Source organism: Cebidichthys violaceus, unplaced genomic scaffold (assembly GCF_023349555.1).
Source record: "Cebidichthys violaceus isolate CVI_PGR_0920_01 unplaced genomic scaffold, fCebVio1.0.p SCAF_1, whole genome shotgun sequence".
NCBI classification, from domain to species: Eukaryota; Metazoa; Chordata; class Actinopteri; order Perciformes; family Stichaeidae; genus Cebidichthys; species Cebidichthys violaceus.
Genome location: NW_027176262.1, coordinates 3713668 through 3732837, shown reverse-complemented (window position 1 = coordinate 3732837; position 19170 = coordinate 3713668). Strand labels below are relative to the sequence as shown.

General features: G+C 45.1%; 1 protein-coding gene across 2 annotated transcripts in view; it reads right to left on the bottom strand.

Annotated features, from left to right (window-relative positions):
• numbl (NUMB like endocytic adaptor protein) overlaps window positions 1–17708 on the bottom strand; it is a 56936-nt gene extending 39228 nt beyond the window's left edge. Inside the window, exon 1 of one of the 2 annotated variants that reach the window (XM_068706765.1) lies at window positions 17479–17708. The gene's annotated coding sequence lies outside the window, so the exon portion shown is untranslated. Of the gene's footprint in view, window positions 1–12086; window positions 12353–17478 lie in introns of those variants that run through there. The other variant, XM_068706773.1, reaches the window with a different exon arrangement.
• Between the last annotated feature and the right edge of the window lie 1462 nt (window positions 17709–19170).

Genomic DNA, 19170 nt, shown 5'->3' with positions numbered 1-19170 from the left:
ACAATGGCTGCGAGACAAAGGGCCCGCCTACCCCCCACCAGGATGCTGAATAGGGGGGCACGTGGGCCTTGTCATCGAGGGAACAATAGCAACTGGGGGAGAGAGAGAGAGAGAGAGAGAGAGAGGGAGAGAGAGAGAGAGAGAGAGAAAGAGAGAGAGAGAAAGAGAGAGAGAGATAGAGAGGGAGGGTGTGGCACACCAGCACCCACTGCAACCGGGGATGGTGAGGTGCAGCCTGGGTGGCCCCAGTTCAGATTTGAACATGTAGGCGTTTAGCTCTTTTAATGGGGGGGGGGGGCAAATAGCAGGAAAAAGAGACATAAATCAATATGTAGGTCATATGATGAAGATGTATTTAAAAAAAATCAAGGGATATTGAGCATCAGTGAGCATTTGGTGAGGTTATTTATCACTTCTTCACTTTGTCTCCAGATTCAACGATAATGCGTGTTAGCAACAAATCACGTATTTGTCACATGAGTGCTGACGTATTATTTACGTTTATTTTTATTTATTTAAAGACTTGACTTTCTACCTTCCAGATCAGTGATGTGTCTCAATTATCTCCCCTAGATGTATTTGTGTTGTTTAGTAGCCGAGCAGTTGGAAAACCTAAAGAGTTTACTTGTTTGTGCTTCCAAGGAATTTCAGACATACAGGATTTGAGAGTAGTTTGTTGGCTGTAGCGCTACATGTCTGGTCTTTAAGTGGAATTTGGTGTAGACATTCATGTGAATTAATTGTAATAACTGTTGTGATCCTTTGACTTTAAATCCGTAAGTCAAATTATTAAGACTAATGGCACACCTGTCAGCCTCAGCTGTGCTGTCTTTGTTGTTAGCATGATTAGCGTTAGCTCAAGGCACCACTGCGAGCAGCTGCTAGCATGTAGGCTGTCAACTACATTCTACAAGCTCACCATCAACGTATGGGACTTGCATTGAGTGTTTACTTCGCCAAGCACACAACCTTTTGACACGTGTAGATATGTTTTCCTGCTTTCATTGTTGTTTCCTCATGCCTCTGATTATAACATAAGTCGTGTTGGGTACTGTACACCCACATGCCCGTGCAGCTGTTTGGTGTATGACAATAAAGTAATGAATTAATTCACCGCTACTTTTAATTAGAGCCACGCAGTTTTCCAGTCTCAGTTGGCAACACAATGATGACGTTTGCCAACATCGGGCGCGTTTCAAGTCTCGGCAAGTGAGATGAAACCGATGGCTTCCAGGGAAATGGCCAGTGGTGATGTTAAAAGGTGCAAGATCCGGGATCGGGAGCGTTTGGATTGCGTCTCAACATGTCGTCTGCGAGCCGGCGACTCATAGCTAACGGTGCCAACGGCAAAAGTGCTGACGGGGCTGACAGGTGTTTCTACGAGGGTCGAACTGGAGGGTGGGTGCTATGCTTCCAGAATGTTACAGCTCCTTTAAGTATTCACAATTTGTACCAAGAAACACGTAAAACCATCAGCATGGCTCAATAGTTGTGTTCATAAGTAAGCTATACAGTGTAACGGATGCCCATGGCATTAAGCAGAAAACCAAATCCACCCCGAAGAGCCCAGACCCAGCTGGTGGATTCACACCCGCCTCAGGCTTCCACCCGCCGGTCAAACAGGCGCTTTACAGATATACCACCGCTCCTGAGACACCTTTGATGTCACTTGTGGGATTATTGACTCGACCGGGCAAAACGTATCCGTGCTCATGTGTACGTGTGCACACACTCAGGAGTGTGCACTTGTTTGTAAATGCATGAGGATTTATTTTTTTTTTTTCTCCCAGGGGTCAGGGTGCAAAGTGGCAGGGGAGGAGAGTAGAAAGCTTGGAACAGCTGGGCTGAGTCTGCAGGGGGACGGGACAGAGGGAGAGCTGGGTCGGAGGGGGAGGTGGTGGTGGTGGTGGGGGGGTGATGATGAGAGGACAGAAAGCGAAGGAGAGAGGCCGGCACGTACAGGCAGGCAGGCCGGCTGCTGACGGGCTCTTTTGAGGCAGCAGCTGGTTGGGGTGGGGGTCTCACCAGCTGTGCCTCCGCTGACCTCTCCCCACACTTCTCCACCTCCTCTTCCTCCCCAAACTCCACTTCCCATCCCCCCCGGGAACTAGCGTCCCCACCCAAATGTAAGCAGAAGAACCGTACACACAACCATCTGTCAGTAGGAGGAGAGTTTGTCTGTCTTGATTGCTCCATAACGTCGTTGAGACACTCTTGGTAAAACACAGCACCACGCCCCCGAAGAAAAGCCCCGGAGACATGGAACTATTCTTAACCAGACATCTCCCAACAAGCCTTCCGTGACGTTTCCAACCCAGAGACGGGTTCCCTGACGGATAGATCACTACGGCTCAGAGGCCCGTGACTCATGCACAACTGTGAGGCAATGCAGAGGAGCAAGCGTTGCCTTCAGCAGCGACAAATTATGAAAGCAAACTGTTTTTAATGTGAGACATTACATAAGTTCTGATCGTAAGGAATTTATGCAACTTTTTTTGTCTGTAAGAAAGACCCCTTATGCTAAATGATACGGCCTAATTATGATGATTTAATGGAAGAATTATCATCTATAAAAGCGGATCTCATATTTCTCAAATCAGTTTGAGGAGAGAGGCTGACTCATGGATCTCACCACCTCCCTGTTTGCCGCCTCCTTCATTATGATCTGCATCCAGGCTGACAGCAGATCAGCGCCCATCAGCTCTGATTTATACAAGGAAGACAAAAAAAAGAAGAAAAAAAAGTTGCAAATGCAGCCAGCATCACTTCAGAAGTGCTTATTCAGAGCGCCTCTAAATCAAGTGCATCCACAGCGTAATTGATTCAAGCTCTGTTCTTGTTTTTCACTCTGTCATGTTTAGCTGGCGGTGGTGAATCCGCTGCGTCGGAAGAGAACAACAACACAACAAAGAGAGAGCAGCAGAGAGAGGAGAGAGACAGGACCGAGGCCAAAACACTGATTGCTCTGCATGGAGAAAGAGAAACTGGGAAAAAAAAAAAGAAGTAATTTAGGCCGGCGCTCAGGCTGTTTTGTCTTACTTGTCCCGCAGGAATTGTACACTCTTTGAGTGGTTAAAGGAACAACTACATCTACATGTTTACATCCCCAACAACACACGCAAACGATATCAGGGTATAAATATCTACTGCATATGATTGGTCCATGCGATGGCACATTGTTTATGAAACAGTCTCAAGATAATACTGACGCCTCTATATGACCTACATAAGCAAACAAGACCATCAGCGAGAAAGCAGGTCGGATTCCCCGCGAACTGAGATGAAACGATTTACGGCACACAGGTTCACCGAAAAAAAACCCTCTTCAACTCAGACTCCAGCGAGGCCTCGGGCAGCACCCGGCCCACCTCCGGCAGCACCCGGCCCACCACGGACAGCACCCAGCCCACCACGGACAGACCCAGATTCTGCTTTCGCCGACGCCTTCGACCTGCAGTCAGAGCTCCGGCGGGAAGAGCAGAGCTCCGCTCCCGGCAGCATGCGGCTCCTCCTGCAGCCGGGAGCGGAGCTGAGCCCAACATCGACACCAATCTGGGAGACCCCAGGGCGCAATTTGCTGGTCCCGCTGGAGGGAAAGGGAGGCACGGGAGAACCAGAACCAGGACCGCACTGAGAAGACTGTCAGAGCCCTGCTGCAGTACAATGAGAGACACCTCATCACGTCTGTAAATGCCACTAAATAGCATGTCGACAATTTCAAATAACATCCTTAGTTATTAACTATTTAGAGGTTAACTTGAGGTAATCTGTTTCATGAGAAGCATGTGTGCGGTGTGACCAGAAACCACCCCTGATTGGAGCGCAGCGATACTCGACATCACCTTTTTTTTTCCCGGTTAAGCCCCGCCTACTTCAAACCAATGAGAAGAACAAGGAGTCTCTCAAGTTATATAACCAATTCTGTTCCAACTTGGCAGGGAAATGTGTGTATATGTGGGACACCATCTTTTATAGTAAGAAAGCTGGTTGAGTAAGTAGGATTTCAGGGCCTTTAAACCTCATAGTAAATGTCACGCCTGCCCGGGCATGAGTTAGTGCGTAAACCGTCACATTTTAAGGAACTTGCAGCAGTGACTTCATCACTGAATCCATCGACTGAAGTGTCTGCAGCACTGAGCAGACAAACTGGACCGAGCACTGGCTAACTGAGAGCAATAGCATTTGCCATTTGAGTGCATGTGTTTCTGTGTGAGCATTAAATCTGTTTTGTGTCTTGCACTCAGTTGCACATCCTTTTTATGGTTCTATTCTATTTAAATACACTCGCCACTTTTACAATATACTTGTTTTAAAGTACTGTAATCTGTTTGTTTATCCACCGTATTTTATTGTACATTTTAATGTTTCTATTTTTAAATTGTTTATTGTTATGCAACATTCACCAAGTCAAATTCCTTGTATGTGTAACGTACGTGGCAATAAACTGGTTCTGGTTCTGATTCCCTTTCACAGTAGGAAACTTCTGCTCTCCTTTCCTCCACCGAGTCTCTTTACCCTCAAGGGTTAGCAGTGTGAATATTGGATATAGGGACAGATTGTATTAGATAACACAGACCTACATACTGTCGAGCCGTGCACAGATTCACACACACACTCGGGGAGCTTTATTACAAATACACAGACGTGCTTAAATCTGCACTATTCACGACTGCTTCATGGCATAAGAATAGTACCTGTATAACAATACATTTTGCTAATTAAATGTAAGACAAGGTTATTAAATTTGGTGTATTTTGTCCAATTTTCAACTATTTCTTATCACTGTCCCGTTTTAAAAAAGTAAGATATCGAGACTAAATATGAGAATAGAAGCTTTGCAGTACAACACTAATTAAATACCGTGTTGCTTCTCGTCCTTGCTTTCATAACGATGCATATTTCTGTTTCATATCTTGTAAGTTACTGATATACATGGGAGCGAGGAGCGAGGGGGGGGGGTCTAACAACATCTCTCCTAACTTAACTTTGTAAAGCTGGTGCCTCAGGCGAACAGTAAGATTAGAATTTTTTCACACGAGGTTTTAAAGCTGTCGATGTGAGCTGAGGGATTTGTGTGGAAATATTGGGAGTGAAAGAAATGAGTGTAGAGCGACGCAGAATGCAGCATAATGGGGGTATGAGAGTGGATACATAATGCATGTACAGGATGGTTTCTGCATGCGCCTCACTAGCCCTCTGAGCAGCTCATAAATGACTTGGCCTTTTATGTAGGGATCGGATGACTATGGTTTTCCCAGAGAACAAGATGCAGAAATCCTCCCCACTATCGGTTAACAATGTGCAGGATTTGTTGTGGTGCAGCAGGTATCACACAACTACATGGACACGGACAGCTTGCATAAACAGCCCTGCGCTTCACAGGCGGTGAGGGTGCATATACAACCTCTCCTTCTCCGGGCTAACAACCAGCCTGTCTTCAAAAATCTTTTCTAAGTGTGTCCCGAGGCAAAGGAGGGGGAGGAGATGCCTTTTTGTGGCCCAAATCATCCACATGCAAGCACAGCTTGACTCAAGCGACACCTCAGAGAAGTTCCATACACGACCTGCCAGTCTGTCTGAGCCATGTACTCTGGGAGTTGGCTGGATGTAAACAAAATCCATGTGAGGAAAGGAGTGGAGTGCGCAAGGGTGTGTGTGTAAGCGCGAGAAGAGAAAGAGAAGAAGAAGAAAACAACTTCAAAGCTGGTCTACAGCTGAGAAGAGGGGAAGAGGGGAGGGGAGGGGGGTTAAAAGGGGTTGAGATTTTCCTCTGGCTCTCAGGAATGCGGAGCAAGAGCAATAACACTTTCCCTATGTGGAGCTCGGAGAGCAACATAGGAGGGATAGCATGCACACGCATACACAGGAACAGAGAGTCTGGTGTGTCTCCGGCCTGTTCTCTCACTGCACATATCAAGAGGCCATCTGGTGAACTGGCCGGTCCAGGACGTGGCTGAGTCAGACTGTCGTCCAGCCCTGCAAGCCTTTTGTTTTGATTCTCCTCACAACCGTTTATCGTCTCCGCCGTCGTCCTCCTCCTCTCCTTCCCAGCTCCTTCCTCTCGTAACCCATAGCGCTACCCTTGTGCCATCCTTTGAAAACAGCAAGACAAGGGGTGATGTCGAGGGAGGGAGGGCTAAAAGAGAATGGCAAATGCACGCTCACCTCTCCTGACACGTTGACTTCACAGAACGTGAAGTGGTGCTACAGGGCGACAGATGAAGGGAGAGAGAGAGGCGCCACTAATCAAACCATAGTGTTCCTATTACATCAAATCATTTCCGCGCTGGCTGGGTGTCCCTTTGGCATCACCACGTGTTCCTCTGTGAGCCGATGCGAGAGCAGACGCAGCCTGTGGGAGGACAGTCTATATAGTACTTTCTATTGATCTCCTTGTTAAGGCTCGTTGAAGCCTCATCCATTAAATCATAACTGTAAAAAAAAAAAAAAAAAAAAAAAAAAGCACTTTATTCCAGATTTCATCATGCTTGTAGAGTAATTTCAGAGGGTAGGCAAAGCTGTGAACGTGATATCCGAAGGATCGTGTTGTGCGTAATGATGTGAGGCAGTTTCAGCTTTGAAACATAATAGAAAATCAATGTTTCTGGATGTTTTTGGTTTCCTATCCTCAAAAGGGCTGGGTAGAATAAGTTTGGATCCTATTCCTTAAAAAAGAGGAGTGCGATCATATGAGGTTGAGCAAACGAGCAAACCTGCAGCCAATAAGCTGGTATTGTTGCTTAGTGATTTCTCGGTCCCTCTTCAACCTCTGCTCTCTTACTGTTACTAAGTCTATTTATTTAACCGATTTGTTGGTGCCTTCACACTGCAGAAGGAGAAGCGGCCTACTGACTTCTTATTTCGGTAAAGCTAGGTAAATAATAATAACCTCAGGACAACTACATCTAAAAATAATTATATGCATTTAAGGGCCTAGACTTTAACGTTACTGGACATTTTCCTCAGAGTAGGATATTAAAGGAATATGGTAAATATGTGTATTTGTTTTCATGGTTTGATACCAGTAGCTGATTAGCTTAACTTAGCTTAGCCTAGCTTAGCTTAGGTATCACTGCTTCCTGGAGCCTATTTCAGCCAAGAAATAGTCCAACATATAACTGGCCATAAAACCACAACTTGGTGTTTTTACACTTTGTTTTTTGTATAGATAATATATAGTATAGTAGGTGTTGGTTTAATTATGAAGCCAGGAGACGGTTAACTTTGCTGAGCACAAAGATAAGCAGATAGCAAACAGCTAGCTTGTCTCCGTTCACAAATGATCACTTTCACATAAATAAAATGTGTTGATTAGTGAGCTTTAGAAGTGATAGGTGGATTTTGTTAATTTAGGACAAAGCCCAGCTAGCGGTTCCCCTCTGTTTCCAGTCTTTGAGCTACGCTAAGCTAACTAGCCTCTAGCTATAGCTTCATACTTATTCAAATTCACTTGTGTAGCTTAAACTATACTCTGACTCTTCTCAGCATGTAACTAGAGAACTTCTGGTGGGTTGGTACATGTCGTTATCAATAACTAAAAACTGTAATTCTTATGTTTCAATATCTCTCCCAGTGATCAAAACCCTTGCCTCTGATATCTGTGTGAATGTTGTTCTTTTTGTCTCCACCACACACCAAAGTATCAATGAGGCTACTTTGTGGAAGTTAACTGTCAAGAAAGAAAAATACAGTTTAATTACATTCAACAAGTAAAAATAAATTCAAAAACATCTGACATGTTCCCACCGGTTGCTCTCAGTTTATGACATGAGGTAATAAATTTGGCCGCAATATTTTCACACTTTGGAGTTTGTCCAAGTAAAATGGGGGAGTTTTTGAATGGCAGCGCCTCAGGATTCAAAGTCATTGCACAATTTTGGTCATGCTTGGAAAACACAAAACCGCGGTCTGCGGTCTGTCTGCGTCTGCCCCGGGCTTTTCCCATCCATAGTGCCTAACATAATACCTGACTGACTGGCTAGCTAGCTCTACAGACCGGGAAGGCCTTGGCTTGAGTGGCTGGCTGATTTACAGGCGTTCTGGGTGGCTGCCTCGAGCACAGACAAACTGAATCCCTACTGGGCTTGCTGGGCTTACTGGGTGGACGGGCTCCTCATCCTCCTACAGTGCAGACGGACAAAGGCAGGTCTGTTCCTCTGGGAGCCAGCAGGCAGCGACTGCCACTTCCTCTGACCGGGAGAGGCAGACAGAGCGAAGGGGGTGGGCGGGGGTGTGAGCTAGATGAAGAAATTGATGTTTTGAGAGGAAAAGAAGAGGACAGAGAAAGATAAAGAGCAAAATAGAGGGAGGTTTTTTTTTAGGAATAGGAGGAAATTGGAAGAAGATAGGGAGGATTATAATGCATTAGGGGAGGAAGAAGTGTAGAGAACAGGTCTGCAGGTCGGACACCAACTAATAGCTGTATATAGTCCAATATGGTTACTGTGTAATGACCTACAATCAATCAAAATGTTGCTTTCCGTTGCCCTTTTCGCAAAGCATTTGCCCCGTAGCCTCTGAGCAGTCACGACAGGAGCAATCCACTCTAAATGCTAACACTATCAACAATCTCCATGCTTGTTTCTTTTTTTTTTTTCATCACATTGGCATTTTAGTGCAGCTCGCCTGCGAAACAAGACACCTCTCCCTCCTCCATCTTCCCTCCCTCTGCTCTGTCCATCTCTCGGGCGCCTTCAATGGCTCCTCACCTCTTTCCTCTCGGCCTCCAGCCTCAACCATCTGCGCCGGCGAATCTGCTGTCGTGTGAAAACCAGTTTGGATAAACCGGATTCCCCAGGACTCGTTTTTTCAGATTTCTCCCTTGTTAAAATATCATACATTTCATTCAATTGTCTTTTGAAAACAATAACCTTTGGAGCAGAAAATAAGCACTAGTTTATTCCACATAATTTCAAGCAATTAAACATTTTTCTTGAGGAATGTGAGACCCCTGCTAGGGAACATTTTGGGTAATTACACCCAATATCACCAGTCATGGGTAAAGTTACCCATGTTAGTGCTAACTGCATGGGTAACTTAGCCAACTACATGTAACTTAGCTCACACTAACATGGGTAACTTAGCTAACACTAACATGGGTAACTTGGCTACCTACATGGGTAACTTAGCTAACACTAACATGGGTAACTTAGCTAACTACATGGGTAACTTAGCTAACACTAACGTGGGTAACTTAGCTTCTAATACACAGTTAGAAGCTACTTCACCCAAAATAAAATGTATACTGTTTGTTTTTATAGTTATTTTGTAGTGACTCATATATAATACGCTAAGTATACATTACTACACAGTATAACTTAAGAAAGAAATGCCAAATATTTGATGTAAACACTTTCAACTCTAAAACAACTCAAAAGGAATAGACAGTTAGCTTAGCTTGGCACAAAGACTCAGCGGGAAACAGCTAACGTTAGTCTAGCTCTGTCAACAACTTTACACTTTGAGTTTCGTAAGGATAAAACAAACAAAGTATAATTTGTTAATTAGTGAGCTTCAGAGGTGCTGGTAGGCTGATTTGTTTTTAATCTCTTGACATAGTCGGGCTAACTGTTTCCCCCTGCTACCAGCTAAGCTAACCAAGCTAGCTTTAGCTTTATATTTAGCGGACAGACATGCGAGAGGAATCAATCTTCTCATCTAACTCTTGGTAAAAAAGGGATTAAATGTTGTTCCCAAATTGTCAAACTGCTGCTTGACAGGGAGAGAGGAACACAGTCTGTGGGGTGAAACATTTCTCCAAGCATTTTACATTTTTGATAGGTGACATTTTGGGTGATATGTTTTCACTCAGCAGCAGCAACAACACTCCTCTCCTACTCACTCCTCATCAAAGTGTTGATGTTACTGAAAACATTTTTCATATTCTCAAGCTGGTTTGTTGCATATTTCTCTGCACATGTGGTTTCTAATGAATGCAAGCCTCTAATGTCATAATAGAGACTTACAGTAAAGTCTGGCTGTGGTACTCAACAGTGACCTTACACTACTTAATGGCATTTTTATCTCCTGCGGCATCACTGTAATGTTCTTATGGGGAATTATGGCCCGTCTGTGGTACTCACTACAACGATTTTGATTGGCTTATATGGATCATCAGTTATTTAAATCTCATACAGCATGCCAGAATATTACTGCACAATCCCTGTACTAGGCCTTTTATATTTTTGTGTGTTTTTGTTTCATATTTCATTCCTTCTTCCTGCTATTTTGATATATTTCTCTTTCTCACGTGTACTATGAAGAACACAGCGCCTCATCATATCCATCTCAGTCCTCCCTTCCTCATGACCATGATGCCAACAGCTGGGAGAGAGGGCCACATCTGGCACACAGCTGGCCACCATACAAAGACAGGCAGAGAGATATGGACTGAGAGGAGAGCAGGAGAAAAGAGGAGGAGGAGTATAGCGATGGTGTGATAAGAAAATATCTATACAAAGGTATATTCAAGGTTGTCGAGTGCTGCAGAACTAAAGCGAGGGAGTAAAGTAAAAGGAAGGATGGAAAGATGGTGACACCTGCGATTCTGACCAAGTCATGTTAACACAAAGAGAGCAGTGTTGAAAAATATAAAGATGATGGAAAGAGGCACAAACCAAGAGCGATGGAGGCAGAGAGAGAGAGAGAGAGAGAGAGAGAGAGAGAGAGAGAAAAGGAGTACAGTCATGTGGAGTCAGATGCTCAGAATCAGCTGCGTTGCTGTCAGAGCGCCTCTCCATAGCAACTGTGAGTCACAGCACCGGTAAACAGACAGAATGTTTTATAAACCGAGAGCCTCGCTGGCACATTCGCTCTACGTTTTACAAGCGTCCACTGTAACGGGAGGAGAGCCCCGAACTAGTCTGCTCAGAAAATAACACGTGCTGCTTACAGGACTTATTCTTTTCCCCTCCAGCCAGTCGTTTCACAGATGGATGTATTACTGAGATTACGGTGAACTTCACACAAAAAAAAAACAACAACACCTGTAGGAGTCCGTGAACCAGAACAAAGATGGATTCCTGTGTTTTTCTCCTGTGAGTCAGTGATGGATTTTAGCAGGCGAGTCAATTCTACATAAGTATTTCAACTGTGCTAGTGTACCACGTACATTACAAAGACTGATGTCCAGCAATAGAGCTTTATTTGGTCAGTGTGCTCCCATGATATGAGTTTTGCTTGATGAATGATTTTCCTCAGTTTCTTCACTACGTCTTTGCTCTCTACTAAATTACACAAACTACATGATCGCATTAGGGCCACGAGCTGAAACCCCTGTTTGATGTGACGCGAGGAAGAAATGAAAGACCATAATTTACTGTAGTGACCAGAGGCCGGCTAAAATTCACTGCAAAGTCGATGCATTTATAAAACCGTGACAGCACACTGCTGCAATAACAAATCAAGAGCTCCGTGTTCCTTTAATCCTTTTTATTACCCGCTGATGCTCATACAGTCTGTAACTTTATCCTCTTACCAAGATTTATAGCTCTTGAACAACAGCTGAACAAAGTATTTGCTGCCATATCATTAACAATAAGGATACTGAACTTTGGTATTACATTTTAAATTAAGCTGCCAGCTCATGGTATCAATTTATCGGGTGTTAAACAGCCGCTGACACAGGCAATAAGCACTAGCCCTTCCAACACAGACATAGGTGTCAAGAGTTTTAAAACGTGACAAACGTGAATTGGTTATTAAAGGGGAACTCCACCGATTTTACACATCAAAGTCTGTTTACAGGTCATGGGGAGAACTACAGCAAATGAGGAGAAGAAGTCGGATTAATTGCCTCAAGTGATGTTTTGCTATATTTGTAGTGATTTACATTTTAATTTATGCAAAAAATGTAAAAAAAGGAACAGAACCACCATCACCTTCCCCCGTGTCATTCCTTCACCCTGTGGTGACTTTTCAAGTTTTTGATATACACTCATGTTCCTTGACCTTTTATTTTGTCCTGCTTTGCCACGTGCACAGTGCATGCACACATACACACACACACACACACACACACACACACACACACACACACACGCATAGCATGCATGTGCACAAAAAAACAGAAGTGCAGACATGCATACCTGATTCCTCCGGTGACTCATTCTTTTTTCAGCTGGAGGTAACTTGCGGCTGCTTTTCCACATAAACTGAAACTTGCACCCTCTGTCCCTGTCTTTCTGTCTTTTTGTCTCTCTCTCTCACACACACACACACACACACACACACGCATACAGAGCTTGATTCCTATATGTGTCAGCTGTCCTCCATCCTTCACTCTATCTCTGGGTCTCTGACTGCTCCAGACAGGCCTTTGGAGCTATAGAGCACACACCACACAGATGCATGCCATCAACCGTAAAAAAGCACTTTAAGTGGTGTCACCCCCACTTCTTTCTCTCTCTCTCTCTCTCTTTCTCTCTCTCTGTCTCTCTCTCTCTCTCTCTCTCTTTCTCTCTGTCTTTCTCTCTCTCTGTCTCTCTCTCTCTCTCTCTCTCTGTCTCTCTCTCTCTCTCTTTCTCTTTCTCTCTGTCTTTCTCTCTCTCTGTCTCTCTCTCTCTCTCTCTCTCTCTCTCTCTCTCTCTCTCTCTCCACTCTTCACACAGCACGCTGAATAGGCCCCTCTGTGCTCTGGAAGATTTAACTTGGGTTCTCTCTGTCACTAACAATCTCTCTCCCTCGACGTTGCTCTGAAAAAGTGCAGCGGGAGAAGCCGGCCTCGTATTAAATAGTGTTTTTTCTCTCCACGCTGTGAGAGCAAAGCTCAGCTGCACAGTGCGCGCGCACACACACACACACACACACACACACACACTGTTACAGGCGTAGTGCAGTGGAAAGTCGTTGTTACGTGGGTTGTAGGTACCGTAAATAACACAAGATTAGAAACTAACAATGCAGCGTTCCAGCGACGAATAACAGTGCAGATGGGCCATCTGGGCTCGTTTACCTCTGTGTATGAATCAAATGGAGGGTCCCGATTACACAATCATGCTTGTCTTTTAATCCAAGGGAAGCTTGAAAGCATGTAAACTCTGTTCTGCAAGCACCCTGTCGTACTTTCACACGGCTAAATCTAGCTTGACCACGAATGGCTTTGTTCTCACAGGAGACGGAGGCTCGGTGCCTTGCTCAAAGACACTTTAATAAAAGGTTGTTAAGGGAGGGGAAAGCATTGCTAATTCATTTCCTTACCTAAATTGCCCGAGCTGATTGGAGGATTCGTAACCTTCACGGTCGACACACTTCCTTCCCCCTGCTTCCTCCGTCTTTAAGCTATTTAGCCAGCAAACACGAGAGCGCTGGAGATCTTCTCATGTAACTGTCAGCGAGAAAAAAGCCACCGAGCATATCTTCCAAACTGTCAATCTAGTCCTTTAATCCCCCCTCCAATCTAACAGTCCATGTGCTCCTTCCCTAAATGTCACCAGTGTGGAGCAATGGAGGGAAGAGATGATTAATTATTTGGTAATTCTGAGACTGTGTTCAGCCTCCTCTGTAGGTAGTCAAGGCTTTTTGTAGAAACCTCGCACACTGCAGAGGGAGGTTTTGGGGTGAAATGCATTCTGTATTTAGACATTCACTGTAGCTGCTCGGTGTAATTTGGGACAAACCGTGTGAAAACTATAGAGTTCGGCGATACGGAAAAAAAGTCAAATATCTCATTATTGTTGACCAAATACCTCGATATCCAGACGACGGTTGTATGGTCGACCATTGGCGCTTTCTCACAACGAGGTTTTTGAGTAATGTGGATATAATGACTTATTATAAAAGGCACACAATAGAACAGCTGGAACAGTCTTATAAGTTTAGAAAATAACATCAATTTACCGTAATGCAGCCTTAAAAAACAGGAAAAGACAACTCTTGCCATATTGTCAATATCTAGTTTCATATCCATTTTTTTGGGGGGGTTTTTTGCATTGCATGTTTTCTGCACACACGTTCCTCATCGAGCTGCTGCATCCCGAGCGTCAACAGCCAAACAGGATGAAATAGGTCATCAACGACGAATAAATCAAGAGGCCAATGAGACAACAAATGAAACCCCCCCCACCCCCCGCAACTCAAAGTGACAGTTATTAGTCGGGATGAGGCGCTCCGCTCTTGGAGTTGCGGCTGCTGAGAAAAGACCCATTTCCACTTTCCCCCGTTATCCGCAGAGAGAAAACGTCACTGAAGCAAAGAAATAAACTGCTGATCGCCGGGGAAACACACACACACACACACACACACACACACACACACACACAAACACAAACACACAAACACACGCATTGTCAAACACAGAGGAAAAATACACTGCCTTCACACACGAGTGTCCACTTGACAGGCATTCAAATCCATCTCTCCGATCATTTATCAATCCGGATCAACACAGCGCACGGCAATAAGAGCGCATCCAATGCACACAAACAGAACAATGGGCCTGTGTCTTTGCACCATGAGCATGCCATTAGCCTGTGCAGTAATGGAACTGTATGTAGGGGGGGGGGTGGAGTGGAGTGGTTGCATTTAACTAGCCTGCAGAAATCAGATAACTCCACTCAGCACATACTGGAGGCACTTAGGCGTCAGACAGCAGAAGTATGTGAGAGAGAGAGAGAAAGTGAGGATGACGGGTGGACTTTAGAAGGGAAGTACGTCTTCTGTGCAGACGGACGTGATGACGTCCAATGAGGAGAGCTTTTTTTTTTCTACCATAAACGGAAAGCCAGCGACCGGGAGAACAACTGGTTTCCAGTGGTTGGCTGATTCACACTTTTCGCTCTCCCTCGTCTCTCTTGTTCTCTTTTCACATCCCCGACTCTCTCTTTACCTCCTCTTCCTCCTCTCTGGTGTATTGTCTTCCTCTCTCCTCTTCAGCACCCTGCCGTCTTCCTCTTTTTCCACCACTCCATCTCCATCAGTCCCTCCTCTCTTCACCGGCTTCACTTTAAATCTCATTATGGTATTTCTGTTTCTTTAATTAAGCCCTCCCGCCAGAGAGTCTGTAGTCAATGTAGTTTATCTTTTTGGTTGCAGGGTTAGGTTCCACTCATCGACGCCCACGCGCACACTTTACAAGGGGAACACCGTGAATCCTCGAAAAACACTCATCGTCATCCAACGTGCGACGTGGTGGTCGTCACGGAGAACACACCTCGGTGCGGTTGTGTTGCACATCTTACACTCATCGTGCTTGGACTCTTTCTTGGTGAGCCAGAGAAGGAGACTTCCTCTTTCTCCCCTGACCTGCAGTCTATTAAAGTGTCCGGAGGTGGCTGTGACTGGCTCTGAGGAAGCACAATGTGGCCGCCGGCAGTAGCAGGGCCGGGGGCTGGAAGTGGAGCCGCTTGTTTAGCAGACCCACCCTGACCAGCACAAAGGGGGGGGGGGGGGGGGGGGGGGGGGGGGCACGCCCTGCTCCGCCACCAGCACACACCCAGACAGCCCCCTGATTGGCCAGCTGGATGACCCCTGATCCCCACAGTATTGTGGTCTCAGCTGCACCAGGCCCCTCCCCCTTGTGTGTGTGTGTGTGTGTGTGTGTGTGTGTGTGTGTGTGTGTGTGTGTGTGTGTGTGGACAACAAAAGACAGCCAATACCTCATGCAGCAATCAGCGCAGTGGAAGAGGGCAAATGGTCTGAGGGGAAATGAAGAGTGTGTGTGTGTGTGTGTGTGTGTGTGTGTGTGTGTGTGTGTGTGTGTGTGTGTGTGTGTGTGTGTGCACGCTGCTGTTTGGATGGGGGTGGTGTAATTATGCTCCAGTTGTGACGACTGAGTTGCAACGGTGATTAGCTACATCAGAGCAGATTTATATCCAGCAGCCCCTTGGTTTGGCACCTCTCTCTTCTAACCCCAGCTTGAGTCAAAGTCTAGCCTTCCTCTAGGCCCAGTTCAGGACCAAACTCCTTTCTCTAGACTCATTTTCAGACCAAGCTCAGCTTTCCCTTTAGTCCCAATTATGGACCAAATATAGCCTTCCTCTATAGCCCCAGGCCCGGAGCAAACTTAGCCTTCCTCTAGCCTTTATCCGGACCAACTCTAGCCTTCCTCTAGCCCCAGCTCTAGACAAAACCTAGCCTTAATGTGGCTCACGCTCTAGAGTCTAGACCAAACAAAGTCATCCTCCGGCCTAATCCCGGGCCAAATGCGGCGCTTTAAATGACCGACTCCTGAGCCAAACGAGGCCCTTCAGCCTGACCCAGGAGCAGTCTATGCAGGTGGTCTAGGGCTTGTGGGCTGAGACACCCTGAGCACTGCGCTTACTCTCTTAATACACCCCATGTGACTCTCTCTCTCTCTCTCACACACACACACACACACACACACAGAGGCAGTGGGTCGGGGTAGACCACCCCCTAACCCATGACAGGCTGTCTGAGGAATGCCATGTCATGGAACAGATGGAGAACCGCAGACAATAGAGCCGCATGCACTCACTGTGCCTATAGACGCAGGCATGTGCCAAGTGTGTGTGCGTGTGTGTGTGCGTGCGTGTGTGTGTGTGTGTTAATTACAGCCACAATGTGCTATGAATCTCCTATTGGTGTTAAGGAAATATGGGAGCTACCACATTAAGCTGTAGCCCCCCCCCCCCAAAGAATAAGCCCTGAAGAAGTTTTTAAAATGATGCAATCAAACCCAACAACGACACAATTAACCAGGCAGCAGTGACGCAACGGAGCGAGAGAGAGAGAGAGAGAGAGAGAGAGAGAGAGAGAGAGAGAGAGAGAGAGAGAGAGAGAGAGAGAGAGAGAGAACTCCTGCAGACAGGTAGAATTATGGTCTTACATATTCAAACTGAGGGGCGCGTGTTTCGGTGGCCATGCTGTCCTGAATAATAATAAGAAATAAAAAATACCTAGAAACACCGCAAAACCCCATGAACCCATAATTACCCAACAACCAACCGATCGATGTCACATCATCATCATTCCCACGGCAATAATGACGTAACCTCTTTACAATAATCGGTATCGTATAGGAGCACAATAAGGAGCTATAAATCATATACTAGGCCTGGAAAGTTGCAGTTTTTAAAAAATCTAAATGACTGGGTTATTCCTGAATATTCATAAGATCATGTTCATATCTGTGCGCCGGTAGTTTAGTGTGAGAGCCGATCAGAGTGCTGCTGGAATACTTCTTCCTCCTTCTTCCTGGATCGAGGATGTAAACGGCTATCAAAGGCTGGAGCTGCCACATCTCATTCATTTCACGCACATACGGGCCCCACTGGCGAGATCCGTGTCCACGAGCGCTGCAGTTGCACCCACAACATGCAGAAATACACTACCCCGTTAAACTCACACAATCGTGGAGAGAGAGAAAAAAAAGAGTGTCTCGCGCACTTTCTCGGTTCATTCATTATAAAGACATCAGAATAAAGCCTGTAAAAGTGTCAGTAAATGTAGGGATGCCAGGTTGGACAGAGGGGTGGGGGGGTAGGGGTGGGGGGTGGGGGGGGGGGAATCAAGTGAACTCACCCAAGACAACGACGGATGATCGGCTCCCCGCTCCTCCTCTGGGTAAATCCAGGACCCCGGACCAAGAAGGATCTATGTATATATATCTCACGGGATAAACGAGAGCGATCCGGTAAATCTCACCAAATCTTCTTCATGCGCGCGGTGGAAGCGATGTGTTGGAGGCGATGTGGAGCCGCGAATCAACCTGGTTGGTGCGCACACACACACACACACACACACACACACACACATACACACACACACACACATATATATATATATTTATATATATATATATATATATATATATATACACACGCGCGCAATTACAAAAAAAAAAAAAAAAAGGTTGAGAAGAGCGCTTGGAGGGAGGTTTCGGTGGGATGTGTGTGTCTGTAGTACTCTCGGATGCTTCGCTTGTTGACTGTGTACTTACTGGGCTGCTTCCTCCGGCTCCACCCGCTAACCCAGCCTTCCCAGTGCGCCCATTGGCACAGGCGGCCGGACATGCAAATCCGCTCTCCCCATTGATGTTTTTCCATGAGAAGAGAAAAAAAAAAAAAAAAAAGAGAAAAAGAAGCAGGGCTTCTGTTCTCTGTCGCTGCACTGCGCCACCGTGCGGCCGATCAGCCACACTGTGAATAATCAGCTCCTCCATTCAGAGGGGAAATCCTCCCGGTGCTTCCAGAGCCTTTAGGATCCTTTACTGCAGTACAAGTACAAACCAAATGGTGTAAAAGTACTCAGTTACAAATAAAAGTCCTGTATTCTAAATGTTACTGAAGTTAAAGTACCTTAAATATGCAGAATGGCTTCTTTCAAAGTGTCATATATATTCTGTTTTTAACATGTAAGAGCGTTTTAATGTTATAAAGTTCATCTACTGAGCAGATTAGTAGTATTACAATATGCTGGTCAAGCTTATATATATATATAAATATTCTTATATATATTCTGATTATCTGACAGTCACGAGTTAATTATATATATATATATATATATATATATATATATATATATATATACATATATATAAAATAACTAACTGTAAGTGTCAGATAATCAGAATCAGAAATGGTTTATTATAAGTATGTTACACATACAAGGAATGTGGACAAGTGATATAATATAACATAACAATAAACAAACTGCAATAGTATGAGACGCAATTTAAATGTAGAAAATGTGAAAATTGAATATAAAATATGAAAAACAAACAAAGTATGTTAAAACAAGTACATGTTATTACTAGAGCAGAGTTGTGAAATGTGGAAAGAAGTAGAAAGTAGGATAGAATGGAAACGCCGTAGTAAAGTACCTCAAACCCGTACTTAAGTACACTACTGGAGTAACTGCACCAGGGAGCCGCTGCCTTGCTGAAGGGCGCGCTGTCAGGTTGCCAGGTCCTTTAGGTCATCACAGTGACGTTCACTCTGGTTAAATGCACTCTGTTGAATAATGGATGTAGAATGAAGGCAGCGTTCAGCCTTGATGTCACTTTACTTTGAAGATATAAACACAATGGAGTCATTTGGAAAATGATAGTATATGTAATGGAGCGTTTGAATTGTTCATATTTTATTAGCTTTTCAAATTACAGTCACTGTCACTTTTATTTCCCGACACGAGGACCAAAGGCATTTCAGATCACAGACTTCATGTCGGAGCCCTCGACACGCCGGCAGGAACGAAAACGATATCAGAGAAATG